General features: G+C 34.0%; 2 long non-coding RNA genes across 4 annotated transcripts in view; one reads left to right on the top strand and one right to left on the bottom strand.

Annotated features, from left to right (window-relative positions):
- The first annotated feature begins 432 nt into the window (after positions 1-432).
- The window catches only part of LOC119867287, a 32,145-nt gene continuing 9,715 nt past the window's right edge, over positions 433-22,862 (top strand). The window contains exon 1 of the long non-coding RNA XR_005383056.1: positions 433-531. This is a non-coding gene — a long non-coding RNA (uncharacterized LOC119867287). The remainder of the gene's footprint in view (positions 532-22,862) is intronic.
- LOC119867286 overlaps positions 5,534-22,862 on the bottom strand; it is a 124,803-nt gene continuing 107,474 nt past the window's right edge. Inside the window, exons 3-4 of one of the 3 annotated variants that reach the window (XR_005383054.1) lie at positions 6,394-6,473; positions 5,534-5,913 (exon numbers count right to left, since the gene is read on the bottom strand). This is a non-coding gene — a long non-coding RNA (uncharacterized LOC119867286). Of the gene's footprint in view, positions 6,474-22,862 lie in introns of all 3 variants that reach the window. The other 2 variants (XR_005383053.1, XR_005383055.1) reach the window with 2 other exon arrangements.

The following is a 22,862-nucleotide window of genomic DNA, read 5'->3' as shown; positions in this document are numbered from 1 at the left end:
GAAAATACTTTCAGATACACAGGAAATGCCGTAAAATAGAAATCTTTTTTCCCCCTCTCTGAAGAATCACAATTCTCTAACTGCCTGCAGCTCCTTACAATACTATTAGTCATTACAGAAAGTTTTTATAAATCTTGTTTTAATAAATCTTGTGTGTCACTGTGTTATCTGCCTGCCTCAATGTTTTTCTCCCCTTCCTTCACATTCCAATACACTTGCCTTTTCCATTTTTACACATGCCGACATATTTGAATGGAACATTACTTTCAGTTGAATTTTAAGCAGGAGTTTCCAGTTCTTTAGCCCTGGCATTTGGCCCTCGCAGGCATATTTCCCTGAGGGCCTGTGCTTTTGCCGAATGGGGAGGGGGAGAGTTTCTTCTATAAGGCATCTTTTTCTCTGGGTAGTTCTACTAGGGCACTTTGCCCATTCCTTTAGTCTACAGAGCAGTGAGCTTGGGTAGCTGCCACTGAGGGTTTCTCCCAAAGAGCCATTTTCCCAGAGGAAGCTGAGCCTGGGAAAGAAGCAAGGGTAGGATTCCCTTTAGTTCCTAAGTTGTGAGCTTCTTTCTTATTTTGGTAGAAGAAGAAACACTGCCAACCTACCACCTTCTTCCTTCTTTCTATTCTCTTTCTAAAGCAGTTCTAAATTTAGCAAAAGTTCCCATTTCTAGGCAAGAAAAAAAGGGGGGGGTGTTCCAACTCCATTAAGAACAAGGGAATGTGTCTGTGATGATTTTACTGTTCCTCTAAAATAATAATTATTTCCTCTCCAAATGCTAACCTGGCATAGGTTTGCAACTGCAGATAACAAGAAGGGGTGAGGGAAGGCATGGGCAAGCAACACTGAATCAGCACATCAACCAATTATCTTTGTTTCTTTATTTTTTGTACATCTCTATGCATTACTAAATTCCTGAAGAGATCCAGGCAGAGAACTCGATGTAGGACATGCAAAATGTTTAAATTCCACTCTTCGTTTCAGAGTCAAATAGGGAGACAAATCTATGGAAATTAATTTTGCAAGTTATAGATGTGAAATGGTATTCTAGGAAATCTGAGTTCAGGAAAAATTATATGGACCTGATACACAAAATGAGAGCAAATATTCTATGAGCCAGTTTTCCTTGAAGATACTGACAAATTCACACAATGCTCGGAAGTTAAATAAGATACATAAAAAGAAAACTATGTGTAGATATTTTATAAAAGTAATGAGAAAAAGAAGAAGAAGTCTTAAAACCATACAAATAAAAAGATTTCAAAATGTAAAATTAACATTGGAAATCAATTCCCTTACTATATGTTATAAACATAACAGCTATCACATATAATAAAATATAAGACTTCATTTAACCTAACATTTAAAAAGGTAAAATATCTGGATATATACCTTACAAGAAATTTGCAAGACCTATATAAGTAAAATTAAAAAAAAAAAAACTATAGAAATACACAAAAATGACCTTGCAGAATGGAAAGGAATATTGTAAATGCATCACAACATGGACTATCATGAATATATATGTTCTTTCTAAGTTAACATATAAGTCAAAGTGATCCCAAAAGAATGTCATTAGGTTTGAATTAAAGTTCACATGAAATAATAAATAATCTCCTGGAAAGTATAATGAAAATTCAAGATTTGTACTACTGGTTATTAAAAATTATGATGAGACTCTATATACAGTGCATTTTTGGTATATAAGAGGAAGCCAACTGAACAAAATACAAAATCCACAAATAAACCTAAATGAATATAAACATTTTATTGTCTTTCTCTTTCCTCTATCTTTGGTTTCTTCTCTGATCACTACATATTTTTTTTTTACTATTCCTAACTTTATTTGCTCTTCTCTCTCTCTCTCTCTCTCTCTCTCTTTTTAAGATTTATTTATTTATTTGAGATATAGAGAAAGTGGGTGTAAGGTGGGGGGAGAAAGGCAGAGGAAGAGAGACTCACAAGCAGACCCTGCACTGAGTGCGGAGCTGGATGCAGGGCTTGATCCCACGACCCAAACCAAGGGTCCAAGACCCAATCAACTGCACCACCTAGGCCCCCTTTACTTGCTCTTCTCTTTATAGTTTCTTAAAGTAGAAGTTGAGGTCATTGATCTGATACATTTCTTCTTTCCCAGTATGAGCATTTTGTGGTAAAAAATTTTATCTAAATATTGCTTTATCAGTGTCTCCTCAATTTTGATATTGTTTTTATTTTCATTCAATTGAAAAGAAGTTATAATTTCCTTGTTGATTTCTTCTTTGATTTATGGATTATTTATTTATTTATTTTTTAAATTTATTTATTTATGAGAGATATATATATAGAGAGAGAGGCAGAGACACAGACATAGGGAGAAGCAGGCTCCATGCACGGAGTCTGATGTGGGACTCCATCCCACGACCCCAGGATCACGCCCTGAGTGAGCTGAAGGCAGGCGCTAAACTGCTGAGCCACCCGGGCACCCCTTATATATGGATTATTTAGAACTGCATTTATTTTCAACTTATTTTGGAAATTTTTCTATCATTGACTTCAAATTTAATTCCACTCTAGCCAGAGAATACACTTCGTATAACTTGAATCCTTTTAAATATTAAGACTAATTTTATGGTTCTGATATGATTTCTCTGTGTAAATGTTCCCATGGACAAGTTGAAAATAGTAGAAAGTCTCCGGTTGTTTAGTGGTGTATTCTATGACTATCGATTAGTGCTGATTGATAGTCCGTGTATCAGTTTTGTAGAGATAGCAAAGCAAAGCACACAACAGGTGCTTAAACAATCAAAATATATTTTCTCACAATTATGAACAAGGTGTCATCAGGATTGTTTTCTTCTGAAGACTCTTTTCTTTTCTTGTAGATGGCTCTCTCCTCCCTGTGCCCTCACAAAGTCTGTTTCTGTGCATGTCTGTGTCCTTATCTCCAGTTTTTATAAAGACACTGGCCATATTGGATTAGGGACAAACTTAATGACCTCATTTTAACTCAATGATCCCTTTAACAAGGTCTCCTAATACAGTTACACTCTGAGGTACTGGGAGTTTGGAGCTCAACATGTAAATTTGGATGATGGGGTGTACAATTCAGCCCTCAGCAATATGAAAAAGTATTTTATACTCATTCTTATTTCTTTCTGCTTATTCTGCTAATTATTGCAAGAAGGGTGTTGAAATCACCAACTGTAATCATGGATTTATCCATTTCTCACTGAAGTGCTATTAGATTTTGCTTCATATATTTTGAGACGTCGTTACTAGGCGTACAGTTATAATTTTTATGTCTTCTTGATGAATTTACCCCTCTATCATTATGAGATGGCCCTTTTCATCCTCGGTAATTCTTTTTTTGCTCTAAAATATGTTTTACTTGATATTAATATAGTTATTCCAGTTTTTTGTTTGTTTTTTGATTAGTGTGGATTTCTTGGAGACAGCATAGAAATTTCCCATACTTTTTACAGATAATGCATCATCATTAAAATTATTTTTGGATTCTAGGACTCAATTATGATTTCTTTGAAGTTTATAATTAATCTTGCACTTCAAATTTTATATACAGGTATATATATATGCATACATACATACACAACACATATGTATACATTAAAATTATATATTACATATGCAAACATTATAAATATTATGTAATATAAAATATTAAGATTTATATTATATACAAAATCAGCTCACTAGTCTTTCCTCTGTTACTTTTAAATGAGCTGTAGACCAACCAAGGCCCAATTATGACACTTTTTTAAAGATTTTATTTATTTATTTATGAGAGACACAGAAAGAGAGGCAGAGACACGGGCAGAGGGAGAAGCAGGCTCCCTGTGGGGAGCCCGATGTAGGACTTGATCCCAGGACCCCAGAATCATGAAGCTGCAGGCAGACGCTCAACCACTGAGCCACCCAGGTGCTCCTAATTATGACATTTTGAAAAAGAAATACTAAATTTTATCTGGGCTAAGATGAACATTTGGCTGTCATATGTTAAATTTCCCGTCCTTAGCTAAGAAAGTTCTCCTCATGATATTTTCACTGAGTTCAAGTTAGGAATTATCCTAGTGACATGCTAAAACTTTGTTGTTGAATATAAACATAATTAGGAAATTTTTCAGAATGTAGAATGCGATTCTGCTGTATTAATTCAAATCATATTTGCAAGTGGTGACGACAAAGCTTTTGCCACTAAGATTTTTTTTAGATTCATAATATATATTTAAAATTACAATCATATCAGCAATTATTTTAAAGTATTATTTTAGTAAATATTAATAATTATTTGGTTATTACTCTACCTATCTGGTTTAATTACGCACTATTATTAAAAACTAATATTATTTTCCAGAGTCTCTTTTAAAGTAACCTTTTATACCAAAGCACATTAGAGATACAGAAATTACACTCATTGACTGCATGAATGGTTAATGAATTTTCTCAAATGAGCACACTTGTATAATCACCAGCTTCATCAAGAAGACAGCATTACCAGCACCTAGAATCTTCTTATGACCCATCTCAACCCTATGCTTTCCTGAATCACTTCTCTACATATTAATTTTATCCTTTTTAGAAATATTTACAAATGAGACCCAATAGTATGTTTATTTCATGTCTGGATTCCTTTGCTCAAAATTTTGGTCTGAGAGTCACACATATTGTTAAATACCCTTGTAGTTTATTCATTTTCATTGCTGCATAGCATTTTTTATATGAATACATAACAATGCATTCATTCATGCTACTATTGGTGGGCATTTAAATTGTTTCCAAATTTTGGCCATTCTGTATCATGCAGGTAGAAACATCCTTGTATATGTTTTGTTAGAGCACACACCACATGCAGATGTATTCCTAGGGCTGGAATTACTGTACATAGGGAATGTGTAAAATCAATTAGTAGATAATGTTTCTATGGAATGTTACCCCAACTAATGAATGTTACCCCAACTAGTAGCGTGAGAGATACAATTGCTGCAAATATTGACCCAAGCCATGGATAATGGATTCCTTTTCATTTTAACCATTTTGGTCACTGTGTGTTGATACTTCATTATGTTTTTATTTTTAAATTTCTGTGATGAGTCAGAAGTTGAGAACTTTAAAAAATATTCTTTGATCATTAGGAAATTATTTTATTTGAAGTACTCATTTAAAGTTTCTTTTAGTTTAAACTCCATTATTTTTCTGTTGTGCTGTTTATCTGTCTCTAACTGATTTTTAGGAAATCTTTATATGTTTCTTTTCATTTTTATATATTGTAAATCTCTTCTTCCTCATTGTAGCTTGACTTTCCCTCTGCGATTGAGAATTCTTAATGTTGTTTGTACACGTTTTTTCCTTTGTGGTTAGTGACACCTGTGTCCTTTTTTTTTTTTTTTAAGATTGTATTTATTCATTCATGAGAGACACAGAAAGAGAGGCAGAGACACAGGCAGAGGGAGAAGCAGGCTCCATGCAAGGAGCCCGATATGGGACTCGATCCCAGATCACTCCCTGAGCCAAAGGCAGATTGCCCAACTGCTAAGCCACTCAGGCATCCCTATCTGTGTCCTTTTTAAGAATTCTTTCTCCAAAGTAGAAGCCATAATTTTCTTCTGTGTACTTTCAGACACTTTATTAGTTTATGTTTTATGTTTGGATTTTATATTAGTTTGTTGGGGCTGCCATAACAAAGTATCATAAACTGGATGGCTTAAACACAGAAATTTATTGTCTTCCATTTCTGGAGGCTAAAAGTCAGAGATCAAGATGTCTGCAAGGTTAGTTCCTTCTTAAGTCTGTTAGGAAAAATCCATTCCAGGCCTTTTTCTATAGCTTCTGATGGTTTCCTGGCAATCTTTGACATTCCTCAGCATGTAGAAGCATTTCACTCACATTTGTCTTCATCTTTACATGGTGTTTTTCCTGTGTGCAGATTCATATCTAAGTATCATCTTTTTATAAGGACAACAGTGGTATTGGATTAGGGGCCACCTTACTCCGGTATGACCTCATCTGAACTAATTACATCTGCAATATCTCTATTTTGAAACAAGGTCAAATTCTTCTAAGGTACTAGGAGTTAGGACTTTAACAATTTTGAGAGGATACAATTCAACTCATAACAGATTTAAGGTCCATCTACACTTCCTTTTGGTGAATGGTGTAAGGTATTACTTTTTTTTCCCCTGTGGATTATCTGACAAACCAACACCATTCACCATTAAGACTTCTTTTCTACTGTTTTTCTTGTCACTGACAACTTATCCATAAGTTAAAAGTTTGTATATGACTGGGTTTGTTTCTGGAGACTGTTTCTTACATCAATGGCACATTTGTCTACTATTGTACTAACAGCAGTCTGTCTTAACAATTTAAACTTCTCATTTGTATAAAGCCTCTCACTTTGTTCCTTCTCAGTATTTTCTTAGATATTTTTGTTCCTGTGTGCTTTGTGTTCCAAATTCAATTCATCAATGTCCACCCTAAAAAAAAAAAAAAAAAGACTTTAAAATTTTTTATTGTGTTTGAAATGAATACATAGGTCAATTTGGAGAATATCTTTAAAATACTGTGTTCCAATGATCCTTGAACAAGTTATAGCCCCCATTTACTTACCTTCTTTAAATTCTCTGAAAAAAAAATATATTCAATTTCTTCCTAGGTGTTTAACGTTTTTATGCTTTAGAAATAATGTGAGAATTTTCATTTTCTAATTTTTTTGCTGGCATATATAATTGTAGGTGTTGTGTTGACCTTAATCCAGCTGCTATTTAAATTCACTTATTGACCTTAATAATTTATCTGTAAATTATTTTTACACACACACACATAAGTTTGTTACACACAAATTTGCACAATTATGTCATCTGCAAAAAAAAGCCAGTTTGATTTTTTCCTTTCAATTTCTTACACATCTTAATTGCTTCTCTTGCTTATTACACTGGCTAGGCCTCTAGTAAAATGACGAAGAGCAGTGATAACAGCATCCCTGTCTCATTTCCAATTTCAGGACAAATATCTTTGATTAATCATTATTATGGATGTTTGTAGTTTTTTTTTATAGATAATATTTACTTATTCCCAGCTATTTGTATTAGTTTTCTCTTGTAGCATAATGAATTACCACAAACTTAGTGGCTTAAAATAACATCGATTTGTTAGCTAACAGTTCTATAGGTCAGAAGTCCCTGAGTTTTCTGCTAAGGTTATCACAAAGTTAAAATCAAGGTGTTACCTGAGCTGAATTCCCATCTGGAAGCTCTTAGAAAAAATCTGCTCCAAAGCCCACTCTTGTGGTTGTAGAATCCAGTGCCTGCCTGCTATCAGCTAAGGCAACTCCCTGAGAGGCTACCTGCATTTCTACCCCCATTGCCCCCTCCATCTGTAAGCAGGCAGCCACCTAGCATGTCTCATCCTTGTATTTTGACTCCAACTTCACCAGTCTCTGACCTCTAAACTCAGATTTAAAAGGTTCATGTGATTTGGCAAGGACCATACAGTTAATCTCTCCGTTTTAGGGTCAACTGACTTGTGACATTGATAATATCTGCAAAATCCCTCTTGCCCCATAAAGTAACAAAATCATGGGAGTAATATCTCATCATATTCACAGACTTACTTCACATTCTACAGGAAGAGATTACAGAAAGATAAGAATCATTTCAGAATTTTGCCTTAATTTTCTCAAGTGCTTAATATGTCTAAGGACATGATCATATTATTTTTTTTAACCTTTCTTGTGGTGAGTTACACAGAATTTTTTTTAATCGATTAAGCCAAATTGGCATTCCTACAATACACACACCTCACTTGAGATTAATTATATTTTTTGTATTCTGATAGATTTAAATTCATAAGATATTTTGAATTTTTCTCATCTCATGAACATAGTAATATTCTTCTCTTATTATAATTTGTCATGTTTTGATATCAATAATACCAATATACTGGCTTCATAGCATGTTTTGAGACACTTTCTGCTTTTTCTAACCCTAAGACATTTTGTATAAGATTGATGATATTTCTTTTATGATTTTTTTTTGGAATTAACCAATGAAGTGCTCTTTTATAATGAGAATAATTTCTTAAATAGATATATTATTACTCAGATCTTCTACTTTTTCTTGTGTTTTTTCAGAAAGTGTTCATTTTATCTGATTTTTCAAATTATTATCATTAAGTTGTTTATAGCATCCTTATGTTATCTATATAATGTTTATAGAGTCTATCAAAATGCCCCATTTTTCATCTTGATCTTTGTGTCTTGTTCCTCTTTCTTTTTATCAGATAAAAAACAAGTTTTGGCTTTTTTCATTTGCTCCATAATGTTTATTTTATTTTATTTTTTATTAATTTCTTCTTTTGTTATTTTCTTCTTTTTACTTTAAAAAATAATTTTCTGTTCTGTCTCTAACTACTGACATGTATTTTAAGATCATAGTTTTTAGGCACACACAGAACATTTTAAAATAAGAATCACAGGACACCTGAGTGGCTCAGTCAGATAAGTGTCTGCCTTCAGCTCAGGTCATGATCCCAGGGTCCTGGGATGGAGCCCCACTGTAAGGCTCCCTGCTCACAGGGGAGCCTGCTTGTGGCTCTGCCTCTGCTGCTCCCCATGCTGGTGCTCTCATACATACATACATACATACATACATAAATATATATCTTTTAAGAATAAAATAAAAAGAATCACAATCATTATCAAGTTTCAGAAAAAGTGATGTAAATCTGAAGCTTGAATTCTTTTGGTGGATGCTCCAGTCTTGTGCATCCCATTCTGTGCTCTGGCTTTGCCCTTCAGTGCCCCCTTTCAGATCTTCCTTGTATCCACCCTGACCATAAATCTTATTCCATTCTTGTGCTTAAACCAAACTCATGGACTGTTAGCCTGGGTCTGGATCCTAGACTCTTCAGTAAAAGTCTATTTCAGACTCTTTGACTTACATTTATTCTTTATATTTCTAATCAAGTTTTATAGATTTTCTCCTTCAAATTAAATCTTGTTCCCATTACTATAACTCCAATCTTGAATTTCTCATTCTATGACAATTTCTTCTGATTCAGCAAATTGCACTTTCTCTAGATCATATTATTAATTCACCTGCCTCAATCACCACTTTTATCCTATGTGTTTGGTTAGAACAATGAAATTAATCTATGCTCATTCTTGTTTCCAGTAATTTTTGCTTTTCTCATTCCTAATGTGAATTTTCCTCATTTCTCTCATGAGATCTATTTCTTTAATAGAATGATTTCTAACTACTCCATCCTTGTGAATCTATGTTGATTGCTTTCTTTGTGAAGGGGGGGGTCATATATTTTATTTTAGTTTCCCTTCAGAGTCAAGTAAAACTAAACATATAGACAACAAAATATATTTATTGATTGCTTTTAAAAATCAGCATATTAATTATGTTAGTTAAGCTGCCAGGTGGATAATCAGGATAATAGAATTTCTAATTTGAAAATCAAAAGTTATAGAGGAGTGTTGGCTTTAAAATGAAACCTTTAGAGAAACTGAAAAATTTTCAAAATTTCAGAAAGTTCTAGATTTAATTAGATTTACTATAAGCGAATCATTTAAGTTTGGATTCATCATGTGGCAGTGGAGTGGAGGAGTAGGTATAAAAGGTCAAGTTTTTAGCCCTTCTCTACTTCACCTTCTTAAGAATCAGAAGCTCTAAGGAGCAAGCAATTAGTCATTGCAAAAATTCAAAGTGACAATTGACTATACTTTTTTCAGTACAAGATTAAAAGATATCCAGAGAGCCTCTTTCCCTTATTTTAGATGAAAGGGAAACTATGGCTTTGGTCCCAATTCAGATTATCCACTTTCTGTAAGAACAGTTTGAATATCTTCAGCTTTGAGGTTTTCTTCCTTTGCTTTTGAGGTCAAAGGAAGAAGATACATGTCTTCTCATTTGGGAATAATCTAAATATAGAGGACTCAAATATTATCTTGATTTGAGCGTCTGTGTTATATTTACTGACAACCGGATGGTTATTTTAACTTACAAAAAGATTACAAAAAAATAGTTTTAAGAGGAGTCTAAAGCTCTTTCATTATTAATGAAATAATGTTTCAGTTGATCAGTAAACTATTTTAAAAAAAAGTTTTCCAAGGAAGAGCAACTGTTCTTAACATTAGCAAATATTCATATATTTTTATTGGCAGTTATTTGGATGTTTTCCCACTTTGGGTGTGATTTCAGTATGCATAATGAATGCATTGTATATGAAATAGAGTTTTGAAGTGAAGTGTTAGGAATAAATGATTATTAAATGCCTAAGGGTGAAGAGGCAACAAACAGTATATTTCTAAGACATGAGGGAAAGATTGCATATGTAACAGGAAAAACACTGGACTGTGAGTTGGGATATCTGGATTAAAGAGGTAATGTAACACTGAACAATGAGTGGTGATATCGAAGGCACACACACCTGGATTTGAAGGCTGGCTACGCTATATACAAGCTAACTGAGATTAGGAAAGTCAATCAAAACTGGATCTCAGTTTGTTCATATAGAATATGTCAATAATATTACCCAACCCATAGTGCAGATGTCACTTTAAAAATCAATGTTTATTACTCTTTGTTTTTTTCTCAGTTCCATAACTTCCTCAGTAGATTGTAGAGGTTTTAAGATCTAGATGTACTAAATAGAGCCATGGAAAGTTAAAGAAGGGGTTTCTAAGCTGAAAGTGATCAGAAGTAAATGAAAAGTAAGGGATGAAATCCCAAGCTGAGACTGATGCAATTAGGGAAATGAACTAAGGAAAACAGCAAAGTGCAAGTTCAAGATAGACTGGAATGCAGGGAAATGGATGTTAGCCAAATTTATACCAAGGAAAAAAAATGAATGGTGAGATGAATGTGTGAATGATGAAAAGCAGACTGCATCCAGAAAAACAGAGTAACTAACTAGCTAAGAATAATTTTATGGATCCTACCACTTGTTGAATTTGATGGGACACGTTGGGATTTTAATGGGCCACTCCCATTGCAGTTATTCCTGAAGGCAGTATTGCTGTACCAGATATTTGGTTAGTTCCTCTGTAGAACTGTTTTATTTCTTTATTCATTTATTCCCTAAATATTTTTTGAGTGCTTACTTTGTGCCGGGCACTGCAGCCTTAAATAATCTCTGCCCTCATACTGTCAGACAATAAACATAATCAATATGTAAACTATTTATGTAATTTAGAAGATGACTTGATTTGGTCTTTGGAGAAGAATAAGTCAAGGGTGCATCAAAAGGACTGCAACTGTAAATAAGTTGGTCAAGGTTGTTCTCACTAAGAAGGTAGGCAGGATTTTAAAGTAGACAAAGGAGATTGTCATGCAGATGTATAGAAGATGAGTCCACACAGAAAAATTAAGAAAATAGGTAGAAGAGATAAGGTCAGAGAAATACTAACCTAGTAAATAGTGTAGTACCCCACATGCCATTGTAAGGATTTGCCATTCATTTTGAGTGAGATAAGAAAAACACTGAAGGATTCTGAGCAGAGGAGAGCAGAATATGATAAATGTTTTAAAAAGATTACTTTGAATGCTATGTTTAGAATAGATTCCAGATGGGAGGAAGGATAGACACAGAGACCACTTAAGATACTACTGCAATAATCCACGGAAGAGATAATGTGGTTTGGTTCAAAATGATAGGAGTGAGGTGCTGACAAAGGATCATTATATGAATGCATTTTGAATGTAAAACCCATAGGTATTCTTAACAGACTGGATGTGGTACGTGAGAGAATAATATGAATCAATGATGACTCTTAGGTTTTCTGGGCTGGGCAGTGGGAAGGATGGAATTGATTTTAAGTGAGATGTGAAAATCTACAGGTAGAACAGGTTTGAGAATTAGGATCAGGAGTTCAGTTTTGGAGATGTTAAATCTGAGATTCAAATTGAGACACACTAAATACCCTGTGCTGATACTGAGTTGGCAGTTGAGTATACAAGTCTGGAGATCAGAATGTCTGGGATAGAGACAAATTTGGGCATTATAAGCCTTAAATAATATCAACAAAAGGGTGAGTATAATTACAGAAGAGATCTAGCACTAAGCCAAGGGGCACTTCTGTGTTAAGAGGTTGGGAAGAAAGTAAGAACCAGACAACAAGGCAGGAAAGGGTATTAGTAAGGTTAGGTAGGAGGAAAATCCAGCAATTGTGGGGTCCTGGAATCCAGGTGAAAAATGAGTTGCCAGAAGTAGAGAGTAATCAACTGTGCCAAATATTGCAGATAGGGTATAAATATGAGAAGTGAAAATTGACCTAGTCGATTTAGTAAATTAGTGGTCGTAGGTGATCCACAGTGGTAGTTTTAATGAAGTTTTGTAGGCAAAAGTCTGATTATAGTTGTACCTGCCTTTTTGTCTTCAGGGAGTTGGATTAAATCTAAGTTAAGGGAGAGACTGAGGTGAAAAATGTTTATTTCCTTTGAAAGTTGTTAGTTATAAAGGGATGGCATTTTGCTGTCATTTCTGATCTTTGAATGTAGTTTTCAAATAGCTACCTATTACAACCACAAGTTTCTGAAGGAAATATGCAAATGTGATTCTTTAGGAAAAAAAATAAAACCTGTTTATTACCACAGATGTTGTGTTTTATTTTTGTTTGTTTGTTTGTTGACTCCCTCTCCAAAGGAATCTTTTGGCGATCTAGGAAGGATCCTTGGAGATATAAGCAAAATACTTGCCTCCGCTAAATCAAATCCTTTACAAATGTAAGGAAAGCAGCCTCTTTTGCTATTTTGTAGTTGGCTTAATATAAACAGTGGCAGTAGGTAATACTAAGAAAAGCATAGAAAAGAAAATTGGTGGAAAATTGAATCTCTCCCTATGTCATAGAAGTCTATGTAAGTTTATTTATCCTGTTGCCTATCCTGACTCCTATCAAGTTTTATTAGTTTTTTGGGTTTTTTGGGGGGGTTTGGTGGTTTTTTTGGGGGTGGTTTTTTGGTGTGTTTGGTTTCTTTTTGTTTTGCTTTTTTTTTTTTATGGGAAGTGGGATGGAGAAGGATGTTTCCTCTAGAAGAAAGGCGATTTAAGACCTCATCCAATTGCATCAAACCACTAAGGAGCTAAAAGGCTTAAGATATTAGCCCCAAAGTCCAGAATTTCAAAGAGGCTGGATTCTATGAAAAAACACTCACCAGCACATCTCTATGGGAGCATGAGGTTTTAAAATGACACTTAAGCTTCAATTTCTAGCAATATAATTCAGTAAATGTCCTTGGTTATGACTATGCATTTCAATCTTATTACTTCTTGGGACCTGGAATGGGGGTTACAGTGCTCAACAAATGCATATGAATTAAGGAAATCTTACTAATGGTTTTTACCTGTAGTTCAGAGGTAACCCCAATCTTTTCTCATTTGCCCCTCTTTCCCTTTCCATCATTCTAATCCCTCCCCATCAACCCCCAACCTGGTTTTCTCCCAGGTCCATTCAGTTTCAGATTGCTTCATTTCTCAGCCCTTTTCTTCCTCTTGAAATCCCAATGGAATCATAACCAGCCCCTCTGTTTTCCCATTTCCCCAAATGCTAAGGTCTCATATGTTCCTTACAAGTCTCTACTTGTATAATAGGCACAAATACACTTAGGGTTCCTGTTCTCATCCTTAAAAGATCAATCAGGTAGTGGATATCTTTAGTTTTTGGTTTTTGGTTTTGGCTTTTTTTCCCTTTTCTTTAGGATGACAGAATGAGTTAGTCAGAAGAATAATTATAGACCTAGTAGGCTTTATGCTAAAGATCTGTTACTAAAAAACTGGGCACAGGCAACATTTTGGTAAATCGAATAACATTTTCTATTAATACTTATAGTAAAACTTTTGGCCTGATTAGAATGTCTCTTAATTTGACAATAATTTACTAGTGAAGTATTAGCAGTGACATTCAATTCACTGAATCATGGAATCTTGATAATACAAGGATGCATATGTGTCATTAAATTAATGTCATTCATTTAACTATTGAGGAAAAACAAGGGTCATAGGTAGGTCATAGGTGAAAATGACTGTCACAGATTACTTAACCATCTGACATTTCCCAGTGGCTGATGCTGTCTTCTCCCCGAGGCCTAGGTATTCCAGCCCTTGTCCAGGCATATAGAAATCAAAGTAGTTTACCTCACCAAGGAATGCTTAACACTTTCAAGCATTTAATTCATTTCATTACAATTGGTTTTAATCATTTTTCTTCCAGGACATACCTTTCATGAGCATTTTTTTATGTATTGTCAGTGGGAGTGATGACCTTATTTTAGAAAAGCAGTGCTGGGGACTTGAAAGAGATTATCCGTGTGCTGCTTCTTCCAGAGTATAAGCTAGAAACTAAGTTGACCTAGCAGTACTTCTCTAGTTTCAGCAAATAAGAGGTTTCTTTTTCTCTTCTGTGCCTGCTTGAATTACAAACAACTCCTTGAAGCATCTGTTTTCACTAAATTTGACAGCCAGAAAGGAAAGTTCACAATTTCAGCAGCTGTTATTTGTTTTTTTTCTTTACTGAGATGAGCAGCAAGACCACAGTGTCTAGAGATTTGTTTGATTACTCAGCAGGACAGTAGAACCTAAAGCAGAAAGATAATAGAAAACATGAAAAGACAGGGGAAAACATGACATGAGCAAGCATCAAAAAGGCATAGTTTGATAAGCAGGATCACCAAATAAAGTCTGCTCTGGCAGCATGGTGACCAGAGAGAATGCTACAGATGCAAAATAGCTCAAGTAAAGGCCTGATTCAAGGGCACACATTAATGTGGACAGTATGTAAATTGAGTCATCTGTTTATACTACACATCATTCTTTCCAAAGTGAAATTTTCATGATTGGAAGTTAGGTGACAAACATTATAACTCATAATGCCCTCTTTTTTAAAAGCAACCATAAATAAATTACAAAGTAGGAAAGTGTTTTCTAATGGCTTCTAGACAGAATATAGGCTGCCTGTGTCAACAAGTTGTGAGGAGACAAATTTGGACACCAGGATGTGAAGAACCCATCCAGAGTCAGAGAATAAAAGTACAAAGTCAAACTGAAGTCTCAAGAAAGATACGAAGAAAAGCAAGATCCCAAAGTCACCATCAAGAGAATGAGTCCACTAGAAAAAAACAGAACTCCAAGCTACTAGGCTTTACCAGAAGAAAATACATTCAAGAACATTCAGGAAAGTGTGAGGAGCTAATGGCTTATTTCTCAGGAATAGAGAGCCTGAGCATGGAATACAAAATTTGTTTCTGTGCAGCAACGCATCACATTAGACAGGGACAAGGAAGATACCTCTGTCCAGGTTACAAAGGAAATTTGAAGAACACAAGATGGAAAAAGGAGATCCAATATTCAAAGTGGAAAAGTTATGAGAAAAAAAATTCTCTTCTGAAGATGTTACAGAAAATGTTGAGATATATCTCAGGAGCAATAATATTATTAAAAATTATGGTTAATATAAAGAATCCTATTTCCAAACAAGAATAAACAAAACAACTGATGGCTGTTTGCCAACTACAGAAGTAGAAAATGCTGAACTAGAGTTTAAAAAGATTGAAAAAGTATCTTTTTCTCATCAACTAACATTGTGAAGATATAAAAACAAAGCATATCCTGCATGATCCTTGTAAATGGAAATTTAATTTTAGCTAATTGGAATTTTTTTCAACTATCTTTTTATTCAACATTTAAAACAAAGTATTTTCTTTTAAAAGAAGAAATCTTTATCTTCAGTGTGGGTCACAATGACCTTAAATTATTTATTCGTTGGAGAACAAAAGAGTGTTCAATGCCATGTATGGAAATTTGTAGAACTTTGCTGATATTTTATAGTTAGGAGGACTTGATAACTGAGTTCTTAAAACTGAGAGTAGTTTTAAAATGGAGTTTTTGGTAACAAGAACTGTGCTGTGCATATTTAGAGGAGGAAAGAAATACGGCCAACAATTAGATTTTGTTTACTTGACATAATTCAATTTATTGGTAAATTAGACTGTTAAACTGAGAGAAACATTTTTCTTTCCTCCTTAAATTTTGATTATTTTAATTAAATGCAAAATTATTATTCAAAGATCATCTGCTTTTATAGGAACCAAAATAGAAGTGACTTTTTTAATTAATAAAAAAATAAGAGAACTGTGGTGTTGATGAAATAAATGAGTGAATAGAAAGTCTAATAGAATTGACATTGTGTAGACAGGTATGTTTCAATTCACAAAGACATGTTTCAAGACAGAATAATGGATGTTACTTTAGCAATAAAACATATGTCAAAATCCGTGTAGGATAACTTGGTATCTAGGAGATACTTCAAGTCAAATTCTGGGAAAGGTATGCTCCACACAGTGGCAGATATAAAATACTTTTAAACATAAATTTTACAAAATGTTCAACTGGTGGAGTGTCTTGCAGAAAAGAGGAAGTCAAGGAACTTACAATCATTTCAAAATAACTTTGCATGATATACTACTTACAAATATACAAGTTTTGTATTTTGATTTTAGAAGAGTTAATAGTATACATATTTTTTCTATCTCTAGTATGTATATATTATATATAGTATATGTTATCTCTAGTACTTATATTATATATGTATGTTTATATGCCAATTTGAATCGTAATTTGTTCTGATAGTGAGATTATAGTTAATTTTTTTCTTTGTGTTACTTTTTATTTCTATTTTTTCCCTAAACCATTCTTGCTTTTTTTTTTTTTTTCTGTTAAAAGTCTGACATTATTTTTTTTTTAAACCTATTTGGTCTATTTAGACCTGAAAAACTAGAGTCATTATTGGAACACATTATCTCAAAAGTCACTGGTTAAATCTTTAGCATGATTTTAGTTTAGTTTATTCTGAAATAACAATAATCTTGAAAGATCAGTTGCTTAAAACACAAAATGTTTATTTCTTGCTTATAAAAAGACTATTATTCCAGGGTGAGAGGCATTATCCACTATCCACTTGCCTAAAGTGATAGCACACAGTAGAGACTCAATAAATCTTTATTGAGTAAATAAAACATACACATGTATGCATGCACACCCCTCTATTCCACAACACACACACACACACACACACACACACACACACACAGATGACGACCTTCATCCTAGGTGATTGACTCAGCATCCTAGGATGCTAGATTTTATCTCCATATAAACCTGCTGCTCCATTCACTATAAACTGGAAGAACCATGGAGAATTGTGTATTGGTTCTGTAAATCTTCCACATAGAAGTAGCACTTAGAACTTATGCCTGTGTATCATTACTCAAAGTCAGGTGCAAAGCAAATTTAAAGAGCATGTGCCCAGGAGGAGAAGACAATCAGAATTCTTGTGGGAACATTAGAAATTTTTACCACAATAAAAATCTATAAATTTAAATAATAGTTTTAATGAACATCAATATTGAAGTTTAGTGGCCTAATGAGAAATGCCATTTAAAAATTAATTTTGCCAGTTATGGGGATGGGGTAACATATAACCAATCAATAATTATATAAATAGTAGAGGTAACTCACTCATCAAAAGAAAGTCAATGCTATGTTGAAGAATACAAATAAAATAAATTATCTTAATAATCTTTTTTTTAAATAAGAGAGATCAGAAGAGAAATGATTCCTTCAAAACTTTTTGAGATTACTCAAGTTCATGTATAATGTGGGCAAAGACATCTTACTTTTACCTGTGCATTTACATACATGTGCTCCTTTAAAAGATATTAATTGTAACTAGCCCTGAGGAGGACATGCCCACAGGTGAGGAAAAGATTGTGTTATGCTATAATGGGTGTTCTTTCAGTTTATAATAGTATCCCCTGTGGTGGAAGTTACAGAAGATTGTTGTAAAAGAGGTATATATCAAGTGTCTTGACAGACCTCATTAAGTTTTTGCCTCTGGGGGAAAATCTGCTAAATTTATATAAGTGTTGCTTTGCCAGTAAATATATGACTAGATTCTTTCCAAAATCACAGTGGAAGTTTGAGATTTGTGAAATATTGAAAATTATTACAAACTTGGAAAAGTGATGGATTTCCCTTATATTTCAAATGGTCTTGAATGTGATCCTATTGTGACTTCTTACGAACATATGGTTACATGTTTACTAATATAATAAAACTATATGTAATATGCTTTGTAATCACATATTTATTATATGTCTCATACAAATGTGAGTAGTAATAAAACAGAAGGATATCCCATAACTGGAGCAAAAATGTATGTGGTAAAGAACAGTAGATAGTCCTAGAAACCCTCTCTTTCTGAAACTACTTACACGCTCCCAAATACCCAGACACAGACTCACACCCCAATACCACCACTGATCCATACACACATCACAACATCCAAGAATTCTAACTAAAAAGAAGAACTCTAGGTACCCTGTGTATCATATAATTAGTAATTACTAAAAATATTTTTATCTTATATAATACAATAGTCCATGTAGAATTCTGATTGCATACGCCTCTCTTACAGATTTAAATTATACGGAATATTTATTACTGGTTTCATATTTCATTTTTGAGTAGCCACTGTATTTTTCACAAATCTTAGAGCCAAAAATATTGGTGATAGAAGAATCCTTTCTTCACATTTTGAATAATAGAAGCTAATCTGAAGATAACACCAACATGATTGAAGGGATCTCTTTAAAAGAAAGACAGGCTATAATCAAATCAATACCTAAAGTATTTTACTATCTGAATAGTACAAAGACCTATATAACACACTCTTACTTTTTTTTTTAAGATTTATTTATTTATTTATTTATTTATTTATTTATTTATTTATTCATAAGAGACAGAGAGAGAGAGAGAGGCAGAGAGACACAGGCAGAGGGAGAAACAGGCTCCACGCAGGGAGCCCGTCATGGGACTCGATCCAGGTTCTCCAGGATCAGGCCCTGGGCCAAAGGCAGCACTAAACCGCTGAGCCACCTGGGCTGCCCCACACTCTTACTTTTTAACTGTGTATTTACTGGTGATTTGGGGCTTGATATAAAGACTTGTTATCTATTCAAAGTCTGGGATTTTAAAATACCCAAGTAGGAATAGGGAAAAAAAAATATAAAATATATAAGATTTTTATTATATATATTAATTTAGAGTTTATAATTGTTTGGAAGATGGATTATGTGCAGTGTAGAATGCGTAGCCTAATGTGCTTCTGCTTTTTGTTTTTTTAATCTGAATCTACTTTGTTATTTATTAAAATAGCCACACAGGTGTTTCAAGTTTGGTGTTTTTATGAACTATCTTTAGCTTCCTTTTATTACTTACCTGTATCTGTCTTTATGTTTAGAGTATAGTTCTTAGAACTAGCATCTATTTGAATTTTGTTTTTTATTGGTTTGTCTTTTTAGGAATTTTTAGGAATTTTTTAGGAATGTTTAGACCATTTACATTTCTGTAACTATTGATTTACTAAACTGTTTTCATTTGTCCAACCTATCATTTATTCCGGTGTCTTTTTCTGCCTTTTTAAAAAATGTAAATCTAAGAATTTATTTTATCACTTTTATTACCTTTTTAGGTACGCCTCTTTCTGATGGTTTCTCTAGAGAGTACAGAATACATTTTAACAGTCTAGCTTAAAAAATTGTCACCTGCCTTATAAAGGATGACAGAATGGTAAAAAATCTATCCCTAATTGTTTTCATTTACTATGCTTCTACATATTCAATAAACCCATGACATGAAAAAAAAAAACCCATGACATGTTATTATTTTTTATCACTTTTATTTTAAGCAGTCAATATTCTTTAAAAGAATTCAAATAAAATATCTGATGAACATCTTATAAATATATATAAAATATGTGATTTTTGTGATAGGCTGGATAAGAGCCCCAGAAGATGTCACACATGAATCCACAGAACATGGGAATATGTTAGGTCACCTGCATAGGGGGAATTAAGGTAGCTAACATTCAACTTTAAAGAAGGGAGATAATCCTGGATTCTATGAATGAGCCCAATGTAATCATCAGTGTCCTGCAAAGTGGAAGACAGAGGCAGGAGAGGAGGTAAGCAGCATCATGTAGGAAGACCACCTAACGTTGCTGGCCTTAAAGATGCAGAGCGAAGGCCATGAACCAAAGAATGCTTTTCCAGCTTTGGAAGCTGGAAAGGAAAGGAAATGCATTCTGCCCTGGAGCCTTCAGAAATGAACACAGCCTTGCCAAGACCTTGATTTTAGCCCAGTAGGACCAATGTTGCCCTTACAATCTAGAGAAATGTGACATAATAAGTTTATATCATTTTAAGCTACTGAGCTTATGGTAATTTGTTACAGCAGCAACAGAAAATTAATACACAAATATATAATAAAATTTAAATTCACCAAACTACTGTTGCTGGTCTTGTCATTTTTTCATACAGACCTGCATTTGTATCAGGGATCATTTTGTTTCAGTTTTAAAGAACTTCTTTAGGTACTACTTTTAGAACAAATCTACTGGATATGAGTTTACAATACTTTTGTTCACTGGTAAATATCTTTAATTTTTTGAAAGATATTTTTCCAGTATAGAATGTTCTTGATATTTTTCTTTTTTGTTTAGTGGATAAAAGATGTTCCATATTTTCTTCCAACTTCTATTGTTTATGAAGTCAGACATTATTCTTAATGTTATATACGATTATGTAATTAATTGGCCAACCTTTTGCTCTCCATCTGCTTTTAGACTGTTATGCTTGGTTTTTTAACACTTTTACCATGCTATCCATAAATGTGATTTTCTTCGCAGTTACTATGCTTGGGATTCACTAAGTTCTTCGATGTGTGGGTTGATGTCTTACATTAATTTTTTAAAACTCTGCTTTCAGATATTTCCTCCGCCTCATTCTCTTTACTCTCCCCTTTTGTGACTAAAATTAAATATATGTTCAATTATTTGATAGTGTCCCAGAGATCTCGAATACCCTGTTTCATTTTTCTCCCCCCTCACCCTTTATCTGTTTCAGCTGGGATCATTTCTATTGAGCTGTCTGTCTTCAGTTCACAAATTATTTCCTCCTCTATATCTAGTATCTAATCCATCAAATGAATTCTTCACTTCTCTCATTGTATTTTTCATTTATAGGATTCTTATTTGTGTCTTTTTATTGAAGATTTTATTTGTTTATTTATGAATGAGAAAGAATGTGGGGGTGGAGCAGAGGGAGAATGTGGGAGGAGAAGAAGGAGAGGGATAAGCAGACTTGCTCTGAGCATGGAGCCTGATGCAGGGTTCAATCTCATGACCCTGAGATAATGACCTAAGCTGAAATCAAGAGTCTGACACTTAAGTGAACTCATCCATCCAGGCGCCCCATATTTGGGCCTTTGTAATGGATTTCTTCTTGCTACTGAAAATTCCCAGCTACTCATAAATATTGTCCATTTTTTCCCCTGGGTATCATATAGTTATTTTCTAAGTCCCTTTCTGGCTATTTATACAAATGGCTCATGTCCAAGTTTTATTCTTTTGACAATTTTCTTTCTTAAGTCATATTTTTAAATAGTGTCCAGTAATTTTGTGCTGTGAATAGTCAGTGTAAAATGAAAAAAGGGATTGAAATAAATTATATTTTCACCTAGGAAAGGGTGCACTTTTCTGTCAGGCCTCTAGTGTGAGGAACAGAGTCTTGTTTTGCAATTATCTGGATCTGGGCTTTGTTATTAATTTAACTAGAACCATGCACCATTACATTTACAAGTAATTTTAGCACTGGATGGGGATCTCCCTTCAGATTGGAATCTGGGAAGACTCCAAAAATCTCTTTATGCTTTATAGACCGAGTATAAGCTTTCAGGACTGTAGGAGTCCCTACTCTGCTTTAGAGTCAGGCTGCCAGCTTTGGGGGCTTGTGGGGGATTATCTTGCTCTCTGGTCCCACCATGGCTTCTATCTCGGAAGATTTCCCCTCTGCTGCCCCTTCCCCAGAGTTGGGGGTGGTGGTGCTGAAGCAAGGTGGTCAGTTTAGGCCTCACATGGCTCAGAAATACATATATATTTTTTAGATCTCTTGCTCTGAACACAGATCCCTTCTAGCTCTGTGCACTTCTGTCTCAGGGCTTTCTCTCGGTCATCTCCTCTAGTTTTCACTGAGAGCCAGGAAGATTTTAAATAGTTCAATTAGAATCTTTTGTCATGCTCTTAATTCATAGCCATTCCGGCACATCTGTGCCTCAGCTGGGTAATATCTCTCAGCCCTCTCATTCTACTCTCAGGCTTCTGCACGAAAACATAATAATAGCACGGGAAAGAGTTGGAAAGGGATGTAGACTATCTTTGTTGATGAGAATTCTTGGAATTTTAAAATATCACACTTGGCCTTTAAAACTTCTAGTTTCTTCTTCCCCTTCATCTATGACAGTTTTCTCTTCCTCTCACTGCTTCACCACAGATGAAGGATATTATTACTTTTTTCTTCTAATGGGGGATTATAACTTTTTGGATTTTACTTCATTCAGGTTTCTTTTTCCTCAATTCCTTGATGAGTTTTAACAAAAATTCCAAGTTTCTAGTTAACTGACTTATTGTCATTGTTAGGTTGGAAATAACAACTTTCTATCTCCCAAGCTGAAAGTGAAATCTAATCTGCTTCCTCAAAAGCTATGTTTACCTTATCTTTATTTTCTGTCTTAATTGTGTGAATTGATTGAGCTGTGAAGCTAATTTCATAATAAGGTAACTGCATATTTTTGCTATCCTAGCTATTACTTTTATATTTAAAAACATGCTGAAAAAGTTCTTACATGTCATATGTCTAGAAATAAACATTATTAATCTATAAAGATTTCCTTCTCACCTGGTCTTCACATATTCACATATCTATCGTTATAACACAATTCTCAGTTACAAAATAACATGCACTTTTTTT

This window comes from Canis lupus, chromosome 33 (genome assembly GCF_011100685.1).
Source record: "Canis lupus familiaris isolate Mischka breed German Shepherd chromosome 33, alternate assembly UU_Cfam_GSD_1.0, whole genome shotgun sequence".
Lineage (NCBI taxonomy): Eukaryota > Metazoa > Chordata > Mammalia > Carnivora > Canidae > Canis > Canis lupus.
This window is presented reverse-complemented; position numbering and strand designations above follow the sequence as displayed.